Consider the following 22397-nt stretch of genomic DNA (forward strand, 5'->3'; position numbering starts at 1 on the left):
ACAAAAAACTATCCGAAACACCTGGATGCTCTGATACCACTTGTTATGACAATTTGCCTAGCGCACCCACACCAGCGGAAGCGATGATATAATTTGTTTGAGACAAACTTGCGAGAAATAATAGAAAGCAAATAAAGTAACTGATAACACGACGATTTAACGTGGTTCGGCAAACTCTGCCTACGTCCACCCCAAGAGTCTCCTTTATTCTTATAATATAAAAGAACCCAGTACAAGGAAAAATACACTATGAGTTAAACCCAAACCCAAGCCCCTTAGATTTTAGTATAAAATCTAAGTTTCCCGTACACTCTTTTACACTCCTTACAAGAATAAAACTCTTGACCTCACAAAGAAACACACTCCGTTGATATTATCGATCAACTATGTTTACTACATTTGTGATACTTTGACCCTCCCTTGGATCACTTGATCCCTTTCTCTGGATACTTTCAATCCTCTGAATGATGAGCTATTTATAATAGCAAATATACATGCTCATCTTTACATGTGAAATAAATAAATAGATGACAACTATACCTACCCCATGTGAAAGCAACAACCTCCTTTTATGACTTCACACATGAGAACATATATTTCTTCAACAAAGTTAGGCAACAAAACCCGCATGCAAACTTCATGTAAATATTATATTCAACTTAAATGTTAGTCAATATTGGACATCCGTCCAACACAAAGAATGACCAATATGTTTTGATTGTGGATGATGATGAGCATAGTTTTCCTCAAAACAAGTTCCCCCTGTTCAATCGGATGCTAGACTAGTAGGTAAATTTCCAGACATAATAGGTAGCTCTCAAGGTTTGCCATGTTTGTTCTTTATTCCACCATAAAATGGACACTTGGGTTATAGGTCACATTCTTGTGTAACCAAGACATTTGTTCTATGGAATCCTACCATTAGAATTCGGTTCCTATTGATGTGCCTAATGTATTTAACAATTCAGAATTTGAAACTGCTGTTGGTTTTGGGGTTTGTCCTCTTACTAGTGACCCTAAACTTGTCAAAATTAATTATATTTCAAGATGGCGATTTAAGCCGGAAAAATGCATCCCTTGGCAAGTTGAGCTTTTTAATTTAAGTTCTAGGTCTTGGAGAAGTTTGTCTAGGAGTGTGCCCCGTAAATCAATTGAATTGACATGGAAACAAGTATGTATAGATAAGTTTATTTATTGGGTTGCTGTTGATAGAACTCTTCCTAGTCAAACGATACAGAAGAAGAATTTGATATTGTCATTTGATATGATAACCGAAGAATTTAGACAGATAGACCTCCCTAATATTTTGGCATACATAGATATTAATAGCTTGCGCTTGTCTAAATTATGTACATCTCTTGTTGTGCTTGAAACCGAGCATACGACCCGTAGGGTCGGGATTTCAAACTCCGTGATAAGAGAATGTTGTGTATGGAGGATGGAGCATGGGGTCCCAAACTCGTTTGTTAAGCTATTCATTATTAAGTCACCGTTTTGTTCGTATCATTCACCAAATTTAATGAAGGTACGTGACTTTAGGACAACTGGTGAAGCTATTATTGAAATGTTATTTTCTAAGTCACAAAGCATCGAAAATGCAGTTTTTGCTTATGAACCGGTGTCAAAAGACATAAGTGATACTGTGGTTGCTGGTGGTGGGTATTTATGCTTTGCGAAATCATACATTGAAACACTCCTTTTACTTGATCAATAGAGGAGTGTAGGAGCAAGATATTGTTACTGTGTTTTTAGATAATGGATATCACGTCTTTATGAATGATAAGATGTTAAGTTACAAGTACTCTGTCTATTATAATGTCAATGACTAGATTTTTTTTATTCTCGTTACCATTTATGCAATTTGTACTCTTTTAGTTTTAGAGCATCTGCTGAGCACCATGTATGACACCATATTGATGAATCATACGACCAAAAGTAGCCATCGTGGTAAAAAGTTAGTCTAATTCATGTTTGTTCTGTGATAAAATTAGTTGTTGATATGAATTTGGGTAAATAACATATTTTGGTTGATAACCCTATGAATTTTGTTTTCAGCCGAGAACAAATTATGATCTTATTATAAGGTTATGCAATATGCAATCTGTCACTATAATTCACATATCAATAGTTGTATCAATTGAATTGATCACTAGTTGGTCATTAAATTCTTTCAAAACAATTATCAGGAAATTCATCTAATAATTTAATGGATATGTATTTATGTGCTTGATGAATCTCGGAATTTGATCTAATGGTGTGCCATTTTTCTTCTTGTCTGTATCATAAGATTTATGTGAGGACAATATTGAAACAGTGTAAAAATAAGAACAGCAAAAAGGATCAATTTTTTTGGGTTGTATAAGTTAACAAACTTTCAAAGTTGATGGTTTTAATTTTTATGTCTGAAAATATAGACACACATAGATGCATTGATCTGGATTTTGTTGAGTTGAAAGATGTATAAGCATAATGTTGCATATATGCACCAAGAATAGATGTACAAATCAGAAGTTATAATTTTGTTTATTTCCAAATAGTTTGTACGAGTTTACGAAACAAAAAACAAATTACTTACTACATATTGAATTGTTATTGATGATACTACTGAAAGTTCTGATCTAGCTTCAAAGCTACTAAAACACCGATTTTTTGGCCAACTAGTTTTGCATCCGAATGGGGTCTGGATACCAAATGGGATATATTAACGATGTCCCCACAAAAAGACATTTATAAATTTGAATTAGCTAAACAAGACACAATAGCAGCTACCAAGTGTAGTGGTCAATTGATTGCACTTGAAGTTTTATGTGAAATGGACGAGGAAGAACAATACTGTGGTGAGATGGCAGTACTGAAAATTTCGGAACTAACCAAGAAAACAACATTGAAAATGTGCACTATATACCTCAAATTTCTTTTAAATGCAGTAACAGGCACAATACTGTTATTAAACGCCCCTCTTGTCGCGGCATGCTCTTGTGGCTTCCTCGTCATTAGATATGACAATGTTGAATGTGTGAATTCTCTGGTTTGTGAATGCCATGATAAGTTTGTAGGATTAATGTGCAAGGTACAACATATAACTATATGACCAACTTCATTTGAGCCTTCGGGGTCACACACATATACACCGAGACGTCAAATAAAATATATATATGATGTATATATATTACTCAAGTAACAAAATAGTAAATCGAAATTAATTCATTTACTATTCATATGAATAGTAAATGAAACGAAATTAATTAATTTACTATTTACATGAAAGCGACATGATAGAAATTATTAATTATAAGTTACATAACTTATCCCTAAAGTATTTGAAAAATACGACTTTATCGTTTAATGAATTTATACTACTATCTTATTTCTATTTCAATATATTCTTTTGAAAAAGTTGTTTGTCTTATAAAGGAAAATATATCTGTGATCCAAATTGATTGATACGCTTCACTTTACTTCATACTCCCTCCGTCCCTATATTATTGTCCACTATTCCATTTTGGGATGTCCCAAATTAATTGTCCACTTCCATAAATGGAAAGGAAAGAAGATATTTCATTGGTGGATCTGGAGAGAGAAGATGTTTCATTGGTGGAGAAATGAAGTTAGTGGGATTTTCTTAAACTGTGTGTTTTTTGTCAGGTGATAATAAATATGGGACGGAGGGAGTATTATATATATGAACGAGAGAATTGAAAAGAAAGCAAGTAAGAAAAATTAATATTGTTTCATACGGAGTATCATTTTGGGTTCATAATATTAATCAAAGGTTAATTAATTATTACTTGGGTTTGGACTAGCATCCATTGACGTTGTTTGAAGTGCAGTGTGGACTATCCAAAGAGACAGTCATGCTTTTGATCGTAAGTTTCTCTCATTCAATCAGTTTCTTCAAGAAAGGTATATCGTTTACTCACTTTGTGAATTACATATTTTGACAATTATTAGTGGTGTAGCTGGATATTTGGGATTGTTAATCATGTGCATGTTTTATTAAATTTAAATCTATGAATATTTAATTTTGTAAATGGTTTATAAAATAACAAATTGATTATTATTTTAACTATCCGCTGCGTTAATCTGATTTAAAAGTACACACGATTTTCCAACAGTGGTATCAGAGCCGCTTTTACACCATGTTAATTGTCGCGTGATTTTCTTTAGATTTAGCTTTGTGGTGAATTGGTAAAAGTTGAAACCTTTTTGGTTTTTAAAGTCAACGCGATTGATTTAGACTTAACCTCATGACGCACTGTAACAGCCCGTTTTCCTCGTATATGATTTACAGGTGTTCGTGCGCTAAAGTTCTTGTATGCGAAAAGTGATCAGACCAAGTTAAAGGTCGCGGTGCGGAGGAGTGGGTCGCGACGCGACATTACAAACAAATCAGAATCAGGAGGCATGGTAAGGAAGGCACTAGACCATGCCTTGGGTCGCGGCGCGACAGAAAGGGTTGCGGCGCGGCATTTAACTGATTTCAATTCCAGGAGGCATGTTAAGGCAACCACCAGAATACGTTATAGGCCGCGGCGTGACGATTAAGGCCGCGGCGCGACGATTAAAGCCGCGGCGCGGCATTCTGGTCGAGCTGGTACCAGATTTGCAATTTTAAAGGATGTTCGAGGGCATTTTGGTCATTTCGCGTATGTGCCAGATTTGGGATCTTAAATCCCATCCATTCATCTCATTTCCTTTTTATCTTTTTCCTTTTCTTCTTCATTTTCTCTCAAAAACTCAAATACCCCAATTGATTCAAAGGGATTTTTGGAAAGGGAGAAGCGGGTTTTGATCGAAAGCGTAAGAGACAAGTTTGTTCTCCTCGTTCTTAGCTACAATTTGATACTAGCGGTAAGCTCTAACTCCAAATTTCATTTTCGTGTTCATCATCTAAGTTGGGGCTTTTGGCTTGTATGTTCATAGATGGAACCCATTTAGTTGTTAATGGAAGAAAATAACTAGGATTCGGGTTTATTAGCGATGAAGGCGGGTTTTGGGTTGGTTGATGATTTAGCCTTGTTTAAGGCTAGTAAATGGTGTGTAATCACTAGTGTTAGTGATTATGGAAGTGTTGGAGCTCATTTGGATGTGTTTGGTTGACAAATTTTGAAATAGGTCAAAATTAGGGTTTTGGTGTCAAATTGGGCAAGACAAGTGTTTAACACTTGTGTTCGGGTTTAATTGGCTTATTAGGACAATTGTCACTATTGTTAAGTGATTATTGGTTAGTTTGGGCGCGGTTTGAGTTTGAAAGTGCAATTGGGTCGAAATTGCGCTAGTTGTCGATTTGGGTTGGTTTGTAAATCCACCCTAATTGTGTTATTTGTCATGTGATAATGGAATAGGTACGTTCCATTGGCGTTTGCGGATTTTGGTTGGCATCCATCAAAACTTCAAGGTGAGTGTAAATTTACTATGCACATGTGTATGTGTAAAATGGGTGTGTGTGTGTGTGTGTGTGTAGGGTGACCCTTGTTCGGGTTTACTCTATGTTCGTGTGGGAGAATAGACCTTGTGCTTCGGGTCCATGTGATACACTTATGCGTTGTGGGTTTTTACCCTTGGTATTGTGAATTGGCTAGCGTTTTGGATAACCCTTTTTGCGATGGGTTGCTAGCATTTGTTGTTGAGGAAATGTATCTCGGTTAGTGCGGATTGATGATGACTCGGGTTGTTTCGGTCATCTTGGTGATGAGGTGGTGAATTTCGGGTTGTGCGAATTCACTAAGGCTCGGGTAGTTCGGCTGTAATGACCCGGAAATTTCCAACCAAATTTAAACTTTAATCTTTATATAATTCCGACACGATAAGCAAAATCTGTAATATTGAGTCTAGAAAGTTTGAAATCTATATTCGGATAATCAGTTACTCTTTGACCAGACGATTCACGAACAAATATGTGAATTAGATATATAATATTTTACATGAATGTATTTTGTTTTCATTAACAAGATTAAATGATAATATAATCAGATATTTTGTATTACGAGTTTAAAATATAATTGTTATACTAATGATATTATTACTTCCATTACTATTAATAACATTAATATTAATATCATTACTTGTCAAATTGTTATTTTCAGTATATATATATATATATATATATATATATATATATATATATATATATATATATATATATATATATATATATATATATATGTATGAAAGTTGATACAATTAATTTCTTATGGTTACTAATATTTTTATACATGATTAATTTTATAATAAAATTATGATTTAGGTTATCATTAGGATTACTATTATTATTATATTTAAATTATCATTATCATTAAAAAAAACATTAGTAAAATTATAAATACTATGATAGAAATAATACAATTTATCATTTTTATTATTAATAATATCACTTTTAATTGTTATTAATAATTACTATTATCATTGTTATTTATATAATTATTATCATTATTAGTATTATTAGTATACTTAATTATTTATTTATATTAATCATACATATAAGATATAAGTATAGATATTAAGATTAGTATTATTATTAATGTATTGTTATTTTTATTATCTTTTATAATATTAGATATAATATCAACACAATTATATAAAAGATTACTTATAAAAGGTAATTGCAGAAATATATAAGAACAACACAAATAAAAATATACGTATACATAAATACTTATACTGGTACATTATGTAATTATTTATATAAATACATAATACAGATTTATGCAAATTAAGAATAACCAAATAAATATAGATATTGAGTTATATACAAAAACCAAACACAGGATCAACTTTTGTGCAATCCACATCGAATATATATCGGTTTTGGATTCATCTGTTTAACTACATCCTTTAGAATCGAATAAAATCACAGAATCAAACAAATCAGTAACAATCGTATACAGGTTTTATCTTTATTTATTTATTTATTTATTTATTTTTATTCTGTACTTGTGTCTGATTAATTCAAAACCCAGTATATAATCAATCAATTCTGGTGTTAGGGTATTCATACAACATCCTTTCGTCGACTAACAGCTATACATTAACCTTAGTAGCCGTAATTCAATCGAATTTAAATGGATAAACCAAGAACAACCACCGGCGCCTCTGTTCTTGAACTTTTTGTCGAATACCTTGAATTAGAGTTCGATTTAAAAATCCTTTATTGCTGTTAGGTTAGGAATTATTTGTTCAAACTATCTGAAAGGTTTTAACTTCCAATTCATCGAATTGAATTCAAATTTTGAAGTCAAAGGTTTGAAACAAAAAGTCAAACGATCCGTTAATCTCAAAATTCGAATCTATTTTAATGTTTTAGGTTCAATTGTTAATTTCTAAAGTTTCTATGAAAGATTTCAAACACAATTCATGTTGAAGTTTTTTGTTAAAAACATCTGGAAATCAAAAATCAATTTATGGGTTCATACTCGTTCTATATTTTCTGTCCCAGCATCCGTTAATTAATCTTTTCTATTTTAATTAATTCAGTTAATCACAAACGTTTTCTGTATTTAATTCAAATCCTAAATTAATATATTTAGAAGTTGGTAACATGAATTGATCCCTGGATGAATTAGTGATTAATCGAAGAAGAAAAAGGAAAACATAAGATATCGGTTTAAAATTAACTGGGTAAGGTCATAAATCAGAAATGAAAGAACGGAGGAACGGTTAGGTGTGTTGTATGCAACCGAGAGGTCGCGGGTTCGAGCCTAGTCGTGGGTAACTCTTTTTAGAATGACTCTCCAAAGGGTATACAATTCAATTTATTATTTATATTATTATTATTATTATTATTATTATTATTATTATTATTATTATTATTATTATTATTATTATTATTATTATTATTATTATTATTATTATTAATATTATTATTATTATTATTATTATTATTATTATTGATAATGTTATTATTATTGTTATCATTAGTTATTATTATTATTATTACTATAAGTATTATGTGTATTATTATTATAAATGCTAAAATAAGTATTAAGTATCATTTTAATGAAAACTATCAAAGTTATAATTTTTTTTTTAAAAAACTATTTTTATAAAATTAATATTTTGACTAGAGTCATTATATTTATTAAAAATTATCATTATTAAGAATTAAGATTATCCTTATTATTACTATTATTATTATCATTATTATAAATATAAATATCATTAACAATAAAAATTAATATTTTAACTATTATTATAAACATCATTATTATTATTATTAATATAATTATTACCTTTATTAGTAAAATCAAGAATTATAACTATTATCATTTTTTTTACAAAATTAATATTTTTAATGTAAATATGAAATATACATATTATTAATATAAAAAGAATATAACTAATGAATTTACATTTATACAAAGTTGTTCGAATTTAATTATGTGTTTTAATTTAATTACAACCAATATAGGTTCGTGAATCCAAGGCCAACCTTATACTTGATCAATGATGTTATACGTATTTTTACTACAAAATACATTAGGTGAGTATATAGTCCCTTTTAAACTCTAAATATTTTGGGATGAGAATACATGCATTTTATGATTTACGTTATGGACACAAGTGATCAAAAATAAATTCTATGTTGAGTTGTACCATGGCATATTTCTTTATACTTGGTAGCTAATATTTACATGAGGAATGTAAAAGCCAATCCTGTTGATAGATCTATCGGGCCTGACAACCCCAACCGGCTGGACGACCAGTTTTAAACGGTTGCACAGTACTTCGTTTCTGTATACTACACTTGGTACGGTGTAGTGATTATTTAAGAATATGCTGCGATGATTTAAATGTTAAGTATGGTTATCAAGTGCTCAACTACTTTTACATACACTTGCGAGTGTATTATGTTTATCTATATAAAATCTTGTGGTCCATAGTTATAACGCTGCTAGCATCAAACCTATATCTCACCAACTTTATGTTGACGTTTTAAAGCATGTTATTCTCAGGTATGAATTAAGTCTTCCGCTGTGCATTTGCTCATGTTAAGGACATTACTTGGAGTCGATCATCGCAATGGAACCAAATGTTGATGACTTCGTACAGGAGGATTAGGACGGGCCTTTACAGGTGGTATCAGAGCGGTGGTCTTAGCGAACCAGGTCTTGCATTAGTGTGTCTGACTAGTAGTTGTTAGGATACATTAATGAGTCTGGACTTTGACCTTGTCTACATGTCAAAAGTTTTGCTTATCATTTCTAGTCGGAAATTATTTGCTTATCATCCTTAGGGAATTGCCTGCTTATCATTCACAAGTCTAGACACGTCTTACTGCATTTAGTGCATCGATAGTGTATAGACAAAATTCATATCTTAGCATATTTGATAATTCATATCTTAGCGCATCCGTAGACTTACTTGACATATGCCGTAAATTCCTCTGTAGTCTACGAAATCTTTAGGATTATATATAGACATTCTATATAGTTAGAATATCATCCGATATCTGAAAATCATTTCACATCGAAGATCCCTTCCATCCACCAAAATTTGCCCTCTTGGCGATGAACCTGAAGCACTTACCGGCGAACCTGTTCGAAACACCATTTTCTCTCTTATCTCTAAAGTATCTCGTCACGATTGTATACTATCCTATATTTCGAATCTTATTCATCCGCTCGCTCCAACCGCCAATCATTCCGGTGTACTAGCAGAAGTTAACGAACTTCGCGCTCGCGTGACGGCTTTGGAGAACATGGTGCGAAGGTTACAAACACCAGCAGCAGCACCGGCAGCATAATCAGCACTACCATCATCAACGCCGACAGTACCCTTATCACCCCAACCACAACCACGCCGTAAACCTCAACGTCACAATCTGTACCTCGGATATCAACATCACACACCTCAATAACCCCATTTGTACTTCAAGTATGATCTTCGTTCTACATACCGTTCTATATCGATTATCTTCGCTTTACATATCATTCTACCTCATTTATCTTCGCTCGACACGACGATTATGAAATTTCTAAGGTTTTAGAGATTATGTAATCTAGCATTAACGATAAATCAAATGAGTTTAATATCTTATTAACTCGTTAGATCCATGATTACATCTGAAGAAAATATATATGTAAGTATATTTTCATAAAGATTGTAATTAAAAAATTCTTTCGAACAAACTGTTAATGATGAAAATATTTTAACGGGAATGTAGTACCCGAGGAATATTTAGATTTCACATTAATAAGTTACACTGTACATTCTTCGAATCTAATTTAATGGTCATTTACTATCCTACTTACAACCATCGATATACGTATCCGTTCATCACCGAATAACCATTTCCATTCAAATTTCATATTTGAATTTTGACCTATCAGAATCCAACAAGTGGCATAATGAAGAAAACATTGGATAAAATAAAATTTGTTAGAGACAAACGGATTAACTAATTGAAATATTGTTAAGATTCCACGCTAACTGTTCCTAGCTAACTGTTCTCAGCTAACTGATTTATTTATCGCAATTTATATTATTGCAATTTACATTCTCGCAATTTTATTTATCGTCATTTAATTTCTGTTATTACTTTTACGCATTTTAAGTCGGGACATCTGTACACAATACGTCGGATTAATTCTGAGACAATACGTTGTACACGGGTCATGATACATATTTATTTATTTTACGCACTTTAAATAACGGGACACGTATACAAGGTTTCGACCTATCATATCGACCCATCTATATATATATATTTCGGAACAACCATAGACACTCTATATGTGAATGTGGGAGTTGGCTATACAGGGTTGGAGTTGATTCCAAAATATATATATGGTTTGAGTTGTGATCAATACTGAGACCGGTACACGGGTCACGATACGTATTAATTAAATTCGAATATTATATATCTAATTTATATATGAATTTATTGGACCATTGGACAATCGGACTACTGGACTGCTAACTTTGGACAATTAAAATGAATTAAAATATTGATTATAACATATGAAACTAAATAATTTTTCAAGTTTGACACTTGATTTCATCTTAAACCTCATTTGTACCTCGACAGTTACAATTCGCGTTCAAATCTTTTCATGATTCTTGAGAATACCTCAATCAAGAAGTTGAACTAACCGCACTTCATCTACTAGAGAAAAGATTTATGCACCTGAAGAACTCTCGAACCCAAAGTCATAGCTTAACACGTACCCGCGTCGAATTCTTTAGCATTTATTAGCAAAAACAACCTTACAATTTTTTTTTCAAAGTAGCCAAATTTTGTCACAGCTTCAACAAGTTAACTCCGACTTTTCATCCGAAACAACCTTGATATATATGCGTACTCTTTATTGTTACTGGGGAACCTTTTTCCACCATATTACCATCAGCATTTAATCATCTAAAAACACAATTCTTCTGAATCCACCTCGGTTTGATAACCGATGACCCAGATTTATTAACTTTGAAAATGCTGACGAAGCAGCATGTTGTAGATGGTCTTAATGGCCAAAAGTTTATGACAAAGAAGGAAGTGTTAGGAACACTCAATAGAAAATTTAGCACCAAAAAGTGGATTATGCGAAACTATGAAGGAAACCGTGAACAAATCACAAAGAATAAGTTTGACTTCAAAGAATCTAAAAGATTCAGTGCCTGCTGAAATCCTTAGTACGTACCTTGCTCCTTACTCTAAAATCTTTGCGGACAATATTCTTCATCATCATCATTATCTTAAATATTCTAAGATATCATCATATCTTTCATTATAAATATCCTTAATATTTCTGAAGATATTTTTATAACTATTCTTATCTGAAATCATTCATCTCTTCGCGCTATCTGTGTCACATCATAAAAGAAACTATTTTAGTTTCTAAATTTTGAAACCTTCGAGTTTAAAATATGAATGTTTTGAAGTAGTGTTGGGAACAGAAGCATGGATTAGTATAATATAATGACACTTGATCAACGTCATTATATTACAGTAAGTCATGTTGAGTTTCTAATGGAATGTGATGATTCTCAGTACCATTATCATGTGCCATGTTACACGGCTCTTACATTCTATCCAATCCCCAAACATATTAGGAACATATCATCTTGATAGTTCTATCTTTTCCAGGATATTCTGGTAGTTTGACAAATCAAAATTTTTCCATTATCATTTCTATCTTAGAGCATTAGCTATGTTCATTCCGAATCTCATACCTACGAATTCTGAACCATTACTCGCTTGACTAGAAGTCGGGAAGAGAAAACGAAAGCATGAAGTTCCAGAAAATAATGAAGGATATAAAACCCAACAACCACCCAAAATTTACAAACCGTGTATATCGATGTAGATAGCAATATAGAGACACGGGAGAACTAGAAACACTATAAACACAAGAGTATACTAGAAGTAAATAGATTCTTCTGGTGGTAGATGAAAAAGAAGAATGACATATGTGAAAATTAAGAGTATATCAAGGATCAGAATGGGATGGAGCATATTGACGAATGTCTTAAAGTAGGAATTAAGGAGAAAGAGTAGAAGATGTGAGAAATAAGGAAACGTAGGAGTAGATTTATAGTAAAATATCCGACAGAGAAATCGAAACAGATTGTCGTATTAAATCAAAGAAGATCCTGATCGCCGAAGAACCAAATCTTATTACGTAATATTTTTTTTAAAATCCCATAAATTCCGAAAATCAATCATAACTACGTCAACGGGTAAAACGATTCCATACTTACTCATTTTACTCTCTCACGATAGCTTCACTTATACTCTTCGCATAACCAAATTGTTTTATCTATATTACTTAAATATGATAAAACTCCATATTCACCTCCTATACGTCATGAGAACATTCTTATTGATGATCTCTATCAAATTTCGGGGACGAAATTTCTTTAACGGGTAGGTACTGTAATGACCCGGAAATTTCTGACCAAATTTAAACTTTAATCTTTATATAATTCCGACACGATAAGCAAAATCTGTAATGTTGAGTCTAGAAAGTTTGAAATCTATATTCGGATAATCAGTTACCCTTTGACCATGCCGGACGATTCACGAACAAATATGTGAATTAGATATATAATATTTTATATGAATGTATTTTGTTTTCATTAACAAGATTAAATGTTAATATAATCAGATATTTTGTATTACGAGTTTAAAATATAATTGTTATACTAATGATATTATTACTTCCATTACTATTAATTACATTAATATTAATATCATTACTTGTCAAATTGTTATTTTCAGTATATATATATATATATATATATATATATATATATATATATATATATATATATATATATATATATATATATATATATATGTATGTATGTATGAAAGTTGATACAATTAATTTCTTATGGTTACTAATATTTTTATATATGATTAATTTTATAATAAAATTATGATTTAGGTTATCATTAGGATTACTATTATTATTATATTTAAATTATCATTATCATTAAAAAAAAACATTAGTAAAATTATAAATACTATGATAGAAATAATACAATTTATCATTTTTATTATTAATAATATCACTTTTAATTGTTATTAATAATTACTATTATCATTGTTATTTATATAATTATTATCATTATTAGTATACTTAATTGTTTATTTATATTAATCATATATATAAGATATAAGTATAGATATTAAGATTAGTATTATTATTAATGTATTGTTATTTTTATTATCTTTTATAATATTAGATATAATATCAACACAATTATATAAAAGATTACTTATAAAAGGTAATTGCAGAAATATATAAGAACAACACAAATAAAAATATACGTATACATAAATACTTATACTGGTACATTATGTAATTATTTATATAAATACAGAATATAGATTTATGTAAATTAAGAATAACCAAATAAATATAGATATTGAGTTATATACAAAAACCAAACACAGGATCAACTTTTGTGCAATCCACATCGAATATATATCGGTTTTGGATTCATCTGTTTAACTACATCCTTTAGAATCGAAAAAAATCACAGAATCAAACAAATCAGTAACAATCGTATACAGCTTTTATCTTTATTTATTTATTTATTTATTTTTATTCTGTACTTGTGTCTGATTAATTCAAAACCCAGTATATAATCAATCAATTCTGGTGTTAGGGTATTCATACAACATCCTTTCGTCGACTAACAGCTATACATTAACCTTAGCAGCCATAATTCACTCGAATTTAAATGGATAAACCAAGAACAACCACCGGCGCCTCTGTTCTTGAACTTTTTGTCGAATACCTTGAATTAGAGTTCGATTTAAAAATCCTTTATTGCTGTTAGGTTAGGAATTATTTGTTCAAACTATCTGAAAGGTTTTAACTTCCAATTCATCGAATTGAATTCAAATTTTGAAGTCAAAGGTTTGAAACAAAAAGTCAAATGATCCGTTAATCTTAAAATTCGAATCTATTTTAATGTTTTAGGTTCAATTGTTAATTTCTAAAGTTTCTATGAAAGATTTCAAACACAATTCATGTTGAAGTTTTTTGTTAAAAACATCTGGAAATCAAAAATCAATTTATGGGTTCATACTCGTTCTATATTTTCTGTCCCAGCATCCGTTAATTAATCTTTTCTGTTTTAATTAATTCAGTTAATCACAAATGTTTTCTGTATTTAATTCAAATCCTAAATTAATATATTTAGAAGTTAGTAACATGAATTGATCCCTGGATGAATTAGTGATTAATCGAAGAAGAAAAAGGAAAACATAAGATATCGGTTTAAAATTAACTGGGTAAGGTCATAAATCAGAAATGAAAGAACGGAGGAACGGTTAGGTGTGTTGTTGAAGGTTTTTCGTATGCCCGAGAGACATATTTAAATTAATGCAGCTAATATGTTATGATCCAAGTCGGGTCATACCCAATAACAAGCTTACCGACACCTTAATCGTATTTAATGAATGGATCATTAAATGTATACGCGACGCTTGGATTTTAGAAAATCGGTTTTCTAAAATATTATTACTTGAGATAAATTATTTGGATAATTTATATGATGAGGATTTAATTATTTATAGGTTTTAAATAATTAAGTTGTGTTATATTTTATAAAATGGTTTATAAAAGGAAATTAACTTAACAAATATTCATGGGTTTTATTACATGTATAAAAATAACATGTTTTATAAAAAAATTAAAAACTCTTTTGACCACCTCATGGGTGGACGGTTTTGGTGCCCAAGAAACACACCCATGCCTTGTTTTTTTGTTGTTAAGTTTAAGGTGGCACAAGTCCTAATAAGCATGCTTGTATCTTGTACCAAAGTTGGACTTCTACATGCATTCAAAAACATCAAGTAATTAAAAACACTCCTCTCTTATATACTGCTGCAGCTGGCCGACTTTTTAAGTGTAAGAGAAGGAGTATTGAGTGAAAATAAAAACTCATTTCCTAGTGTAATAAAATCCTAACTAAACTTCAAGGTGTTGGTGATAAGTTTGGGGTATTTCTCCTTGAGGTTTCATCATTTTGAGACTTCATTCGTCATCATCATTTGGGCAGCTGCTGTCCGGTTTTTGGTAGAAGAAACAAGTGGGTTTGAAGCTTGGTTTACTAGTTCACTAAGGTTCTAAAGCCTAACTACATTAAGGGTAGTGTTGGTGCATCAAAAGCTTGGGCTTTTACACATTGTTCATCACTTTGTTCTTCATACACACCCTCAATTGACTTGAGGAGGTAAATACATTCTTACTTCCTAGTTATTATTTGTAAGCATAATTTCATGACTTGATGCATTCATGGAATTCAAATAAAAAGGTTAACTTCATATTAATTTGTTTATAAAATGCTTCCGCTTAAATGTTGAAATTGGTTTTGACATGTACTTATATGAAACTTGTTAATATGATGAATTCCAAAAATGGTATCTAGAGCCGAGGTCATAGAAATATGCTTTTTGTATTTGGCTTGAAAACCCATTTAGATTACAATCTAGTAACATGCATGAAACTAGAATGTAAAAAATTTTGGGTTTTGGGTGGGATGTTAAAATGGCCGAATTTATGGGGTTTCCAAAAGGGTTTGGAGCTTCAAATTTGGTCATGTTTTGTTGTTAGTTGTTGTTCACAATCAAGCCTTGACCTTGTGGTTGGATGTGTGTATGATTTGGTTGATTTATTCATTCTTATGGTTTGTAATATTTATTCATTCATTTGGTTTGTAATAATCTTGTAATTTGGCAATGTAATTTATTTTATTTTGGTATGTAAAATAGATTAGGTTGTAATTTCTTTTTCCTAGAAAAAAAATGTATTAGGTTGTATATTTTTTTTTGTAAAAAGAAAAGAAGATTCAAGATGATGAATGAAGAACACAAGATGGAGCATATGGATGCAAGAGTTAGTGGGAGATTTGTAAATCTCTTACTTTGTGTTTTACCCTTAACCGGTAACACTTGTTTTCGGCTAAACAAGTGTTCATCACTTTGGCTTGATTGTGAACATTGTTGTTATGCATGCTTGTATGATTATTGTGGTTGATACAAGAATATCACATGTGAACAACTTGCAAAATGACATTATAATTGGTTATATTAAAAACAACAAAAGAACACTAATAAATGGTTATTAAGGACATGATGACAATATATATTAAATGGTTTATATCAAGTAATTGGTTTTACTACTAAGACATGAAAATTGGTTTTTCATATTGTGCTATACACCAAATGCATGTTGGTATATGGCAAAATGTTTTCTTAAACTAGAATTTATGAAAACTTAAAATCCCTTAACTAAAACAAGGTAAACAAGTTAAACGCCATCCTTTTGTGGGAACACTTGAACATAGTAGGGAACTCATAATGGGATAAAGGTCACCTAACCATTATGAACTAACTAATATGGTTAAGGTAAAATTCGCATGCTTGTGGGATAAAGGTCACCTAACCACTTGTATGTTGATTTTACATGTTTACACAAGTAGGACTACCTGATTTGGGAATCATGAACTTAGGGTCACCGAAGCATGAGGAACAAATAGGCGTTGATGGGATAAATATGCCATGCAAAAGGATTGCATGATCCCATAATTTAGAAGTTTCAAAAGGATTGCAATTGTCATTATGACTACCTAGCTAAATCAAATAACGGGATAAAGGTCACCTAACCGAAATTTGATTTACCGTTGGATTCTAATATTTAATATGTCAATTAAAATATAAAAGGGTATTGTTTATTAAATTTAAAATCAATACTTAAATGAACTTTGTTAAATTTTGTAGATGGCCACCAATAACATCAACAACACGCAAAATGCACCAATTAACTTACACAACCTATCATTAAGGTCTCTCCTCGAGAAAGACAAACTCAACCATACGAACTTTATGGATTGGTTCCGCAATCTTAGGATTGTCCTCAAACTCGAGGATAAGGCGTATGTGTTGGAGGACCCCATTCCCGATCAACCCGACGAGGATGATACGGAAGGCATGGCTTATTGGGATAAGTATTGTGCCGATTCGGTGCAAGTTGCTTGCCTCATGCTTGGGACTATGATACCCGAACTTCAAAAGGATTTCGAGCATCATACTGCATACGACACGATCACGCAATTGAAGGAGATGTTCCTTCAACAAGCACGTGTCGAGCGCTTCGAGACCGTTCGAGCACTACATGCATGTCGTATGGATGACACCCAATCCATTTCATCTTATGTCCTCGAAATGAAGAGCCTTATTGATCGCACAAACCGTCTTAATCTCAACATTTCTAATGAGTTAGCCACCGATCTTATCCTAAACTCCTTATCAAAGAGGTTTGACCAATTTGTAATTAATTACAATATGAATGGGATGGATAAGACCATTGGTGAACTTCATGGCATGTTAAGGACGACCGAAACTTGCATGGGTAAAAGGGCTTCACCCGTGCTAATGATCAATGATGGTGGGTCCAAAGGTAATAACACCTCTAAGCCTAAGGCGGCTAAAAGGAAAGGACCCGCTCATCAAGGCAAGGGAAAGGGGAAGATGGTTACCCCAACCAAAAACAAGAACAAGAAGCAAAAGGTTGTCGGACAAGCAAACCCCAAGGAAGACCCGTGTTTCGGTTGCGGTGAAATGGGTCACTGAAAACGAAACTGCCCGGTCTACCTTAAGGAGTTGAAGGAAAGGAGGGATGCGGGGCAATCCTCAGGTAATATATATATGGTATATATAGAGCTTAGTATTACTTCTTCTAATACATGGGTATTAGACACTGGATGTGGAACTCACATTTGCAATTCTTTGCAGGGGTTCAAAAGAAGTAGCAAGCAAACGGGAACATCAAGTCTCTTCATGGGCAATGGAGCCAAAGTGCAAGTGAAGGCTCAAGGAGACTTTATATTAAAGCTTCCAAGTGGTTTGGAACTTATTTTGAACAATGTTTTGTATGCACCGGATTTATGTCGAAACATTATTTCAGTTTCCCGTTTAAAACAATGTGGTTTTTATCTTAATTTTGTTAATGATGATATACACGTTTATTTAGATAATGTATTCTATTTTAAGGCTTCGCCTTCAAATGGAATTTATGAATTGGTTCATGATGACACATCATCTAATAGCTCAATATACCATACAAGCACCAAGAAACTCAAAATGGATTTGAGTGATTCCTACTTATGGCATTGTCGCCTTGGTCACATAAACAAGAACCGAATGCATACACTTCAAAAGAATGGACTTTTGAAATCAAATGAGATGGACTCGTTTGATGTATGTGAATCTTGTTTACAAGGCAAAATGACTAAAGCACCTTTCAAAGGGACCTATGAAAGGGCTAAAGACTTATTGGGATTAATACATTCGGATGTGTGTGGACCCTTTAAGCCCATGACTAGGAATGGTGAAAGATACTTTGTTACATTCATTGATGACTTCAGTCGTTTCGGATATGTCTACTTGTTAAGGCATAAGGATGAAACTTTTGAAGCATTCAAAGAATATCAAAACGAAGTACAAAATCAACTCAACAAGACAATCAAGGTACTGCGTAACGATAGAGGAGGTGAATACCTAAGCGATGCTTTCCAAGAATATCTTAGGAGTTGTGGGATTATCTCACAACTTACTCCACCAGGAACACCCCAACTTAATGGAGTTTTCGAAAGGAGGAACCGAACCCTAATGGATATGGTTCGATCTATGATGGCAAGAAGCTCGTTACCTCTGTCCTTTTGGGGTTATTGTCTATGCTTCGCGGCTCGTATTTTAAATATGGCCCCAACCAAGAAAGTGGAACGAACTCCTCACGAGATGTGGTTTGGAAAACCTCCTTCTCTTTCATACTTGAAAGTATGGGGATGTGAAGCTTATCCAAAGCGCTATAATGCTAATAAGTTGTATGCTCGATCCACGAAGTGTATCTTCATAGGATATCCCAAGGATGATATGGGATACTATTTCTATGATCCGACCGAGTAAAATGTATTTGTTGCTCGAAAGGCGGAATTCCTTGAAACTAAGTTCCTAATGGAAGGTAATAGTGAAAGGAAGATAGATCTTGAAGAGGTTCAAGATCAAGTAGATGATACACAATTGGTTAACACTAGCACTCAACATGAAAATGTTGAGAGTGATCAAATGGATGATCAAAATACACAAGACGTTCGCAGATCTGGTAGGATTAGTAATCCTCCTGAGAGATATGGGTTTCTCATGGATGGTTGCTATGTGGTTGATTTGGATGAACCAACAAACTACCAAGATGCTTTATCAAGGATTGATAAGGATAAATGGCAGGAAGCCATGAACGCTGAGATGCAATCCATGTATGACAACCAAGTTTGGGAACTTGTTGAACAACCTACTGGCTCAAGGCTAGTTGATTGTAAATGGCTTTTCAAGATGAAAACCGACATACATGGAAACTTGGATACATATAAAGCTAGACTTGTAGCAAAAGGTTTCACTCAAACTCAAGGGGTTGACTATGATGAAACTTTTTCGCCTGTGGCAATGCTAAAGTCTATTAGGATATTACTTGCCATTGCGGCTCATTATGATTATGAAATATGGCAAATGGATGTCAAGACCGCTTTCCTAAACGGACATCTTGAGGAAGATGTCTACATGGTTCAGCCTAAAGGTTTTGTTGATCCGAAATATCCTAAGAAGGTATGCAAGTTAAAGAAATCAATCTACGGATTGAAACAAGCATCTAGAATATGGAATCATCGTTTTAATGAGGAGGCCAAGATATTTGGCTTCATTAAAAATGGTGATGAAGCTTGTGTATACAAGAAGGCTAGTGGGAGCACCATTATGTTCCTTGTATTATATGTGGATGATATATTATTATTTGGAAATGATGTTCCGGCAATGCAAGGAGTTAAAAATTGGTTAAGTAAATGCTTCTCCATTAAGGATCTTGGAGAAGCACAATACGTTTTGGGGATTGGGATCTACAGGGATAGATCCAAGAAGCTGATAGGTTTGAATCAAAGTGCATATATTGAAAAGATCTTGAAAAGGTTCAAGATGGAGAACTCTAAGAAAGGTTTGGTACCTATTCAAAAGGGAACACTTCTCAGTTCATCTCAGTGCCCCACCACGAAAGATGAACAGGAGAGAATGAAGAAAGTCCCATATGCGTCTGCCATTGGGTCAATCATGTATGCAATGATATGCACTAGACCGGATGTGTCATGCGCTCTTAGCCTGACAAGTAGATACCAGAATAACCCAGGAAACAGTCATTGGATTGCTGTTAAAAGTATATTGAAATACCTTAGGAGGACTAAGGATATGTTTCTAATATATGGGTCTGGTGAGGAGGAACTCGCTGTAAAAGGTTATGTGGATGCGAGTTTCCAAACTGATCGAGATGATTCTCGATCACAATCCGGTTATGTCTTCACATTAAATGGTGGTGCGGTCTCTTGGAAGAGTTCAAAACAGGATGTTGTTGCATTATCCACTACAGAGTCGGAGTACATTGCCGCCTCATTGGTAGCTCAGGAAGCTGCATGGATGAAGAAATTCATAGACGACTTAGGAGTGGTCCCATCCATTCAGGACCCTCTTGAGATCTTTTGTGACAACGAGGGTGCGATTGCTCAAATCAAAGAACCTCGTGCTCACCAAAAGACCCGTCACATTGAGCGGAGATTCAACTACATAAGGGATGAAGTTGAAAAGGGAAAGATATGTATTCGCAAAGTTTACACAGATCTTAACATAGCGGATCCTCTCACGAAGCTCTTACATGGAGCAAAACATAGATGACATGTTTGTGCATTAGGGCTTCGATATTCTAGTGATTGGTCATGATCTGTTTTAAGTATTGTAACGGAACGAAATTATTTAAACTCATTAATATAATTATGGTATTAATTTATTTAGAGTCATGTTCCTATTTTGCATATTTTATCCATGAATAAGTAATTATTCTAAATTCCGTAGTCGATCACATTCGTGGGAACAAGTGTGAGGTTTAGACTATTATGAACTTGGATTGGTATACATTCACGGACTGAATGTAGGGCAAGGTTGTAACCAAGGTTCATAGATATTTGTGGGATACAAATATTGGAAGACCCGCTCTCAAAATTTACTGTATGGAACCTTTGTGGTTGATCACATGTAACCTTGTGTAAAGGAGAATATCATTTTATCCTCTGACCTGAGATATATATTGGGTTCAGATATTCACCGAATATCGTGCCTTGATTCTTTCCTTCGCTATTCTGAAAAGGTAGCTCATAAGGGAGGCTTCAGGTATGGTACAAAGTGTAGTGTCTAGGACGTATGTAGCCAAGATGGAATTTGTCCCTCTTATTCGTTGAGAGTCAGATGTCTAAGGCCTGATAAAGTTAAATCTAAAAGAGAGTGATCACTCTGTGTCTCTTGGATTTAACATGACATCTAGGACAAAAGGATAGAATGAAAGATTCACCTATTCGTATTCGAGATGGAACTCGAAAGGGATGATGTTATTGAATGGCACAAAGTCATAACATATTGGGGGTGATGGACGGTCGTTAGGTGGTATCCATCACTTGCATTAATTTCTTATGTTTCTCGTGCAAGTGGGAGATTGAAGGTTTTTCGTATGCCCGAGAGACATATTTAAATTAATGCGGCTAATATGTTATGATCCAATTCGGGTCATACCCAATAACAAGCTTACCGACACCTTAATCGTATTTAATGAATGGATCATTAAATGTATACGCGACGCTTGGATTTTAGAAAATCGGTTTTCTAAAATATTATTACTTGAGATAAATTATTTGGATAATTTATATGATGAGGATTTAATTATTTATAGGTTTTAAATAATTAAGTTGTGTTATATTTTATAAAATGGTTTATAAAAGGAAATTAACTTTACAAATATTCATGGGTTTTATTACATGTATAAAAATAACATGTTTTATAAAAAAATTAAAAACTCTTTTGA

This window comes from Rutidosis leptorrhynchoides, chromosome 1 (assembly GCF_046630445.1).
Source record: "Rutidosis leptorrhynchoides isolate AG116_Rl617_1_P2 chromosome 1, CSIRO_AGI_Rlap_v1, whole genome shotgun sequence".
Lineage (NCBI taxonomy): Eukaryota > Viridiplantae > Streptophyta > Magnoliopsida > Asterales > Asteraceae > Rutidosis > Rutidosis leptorrhynchoides.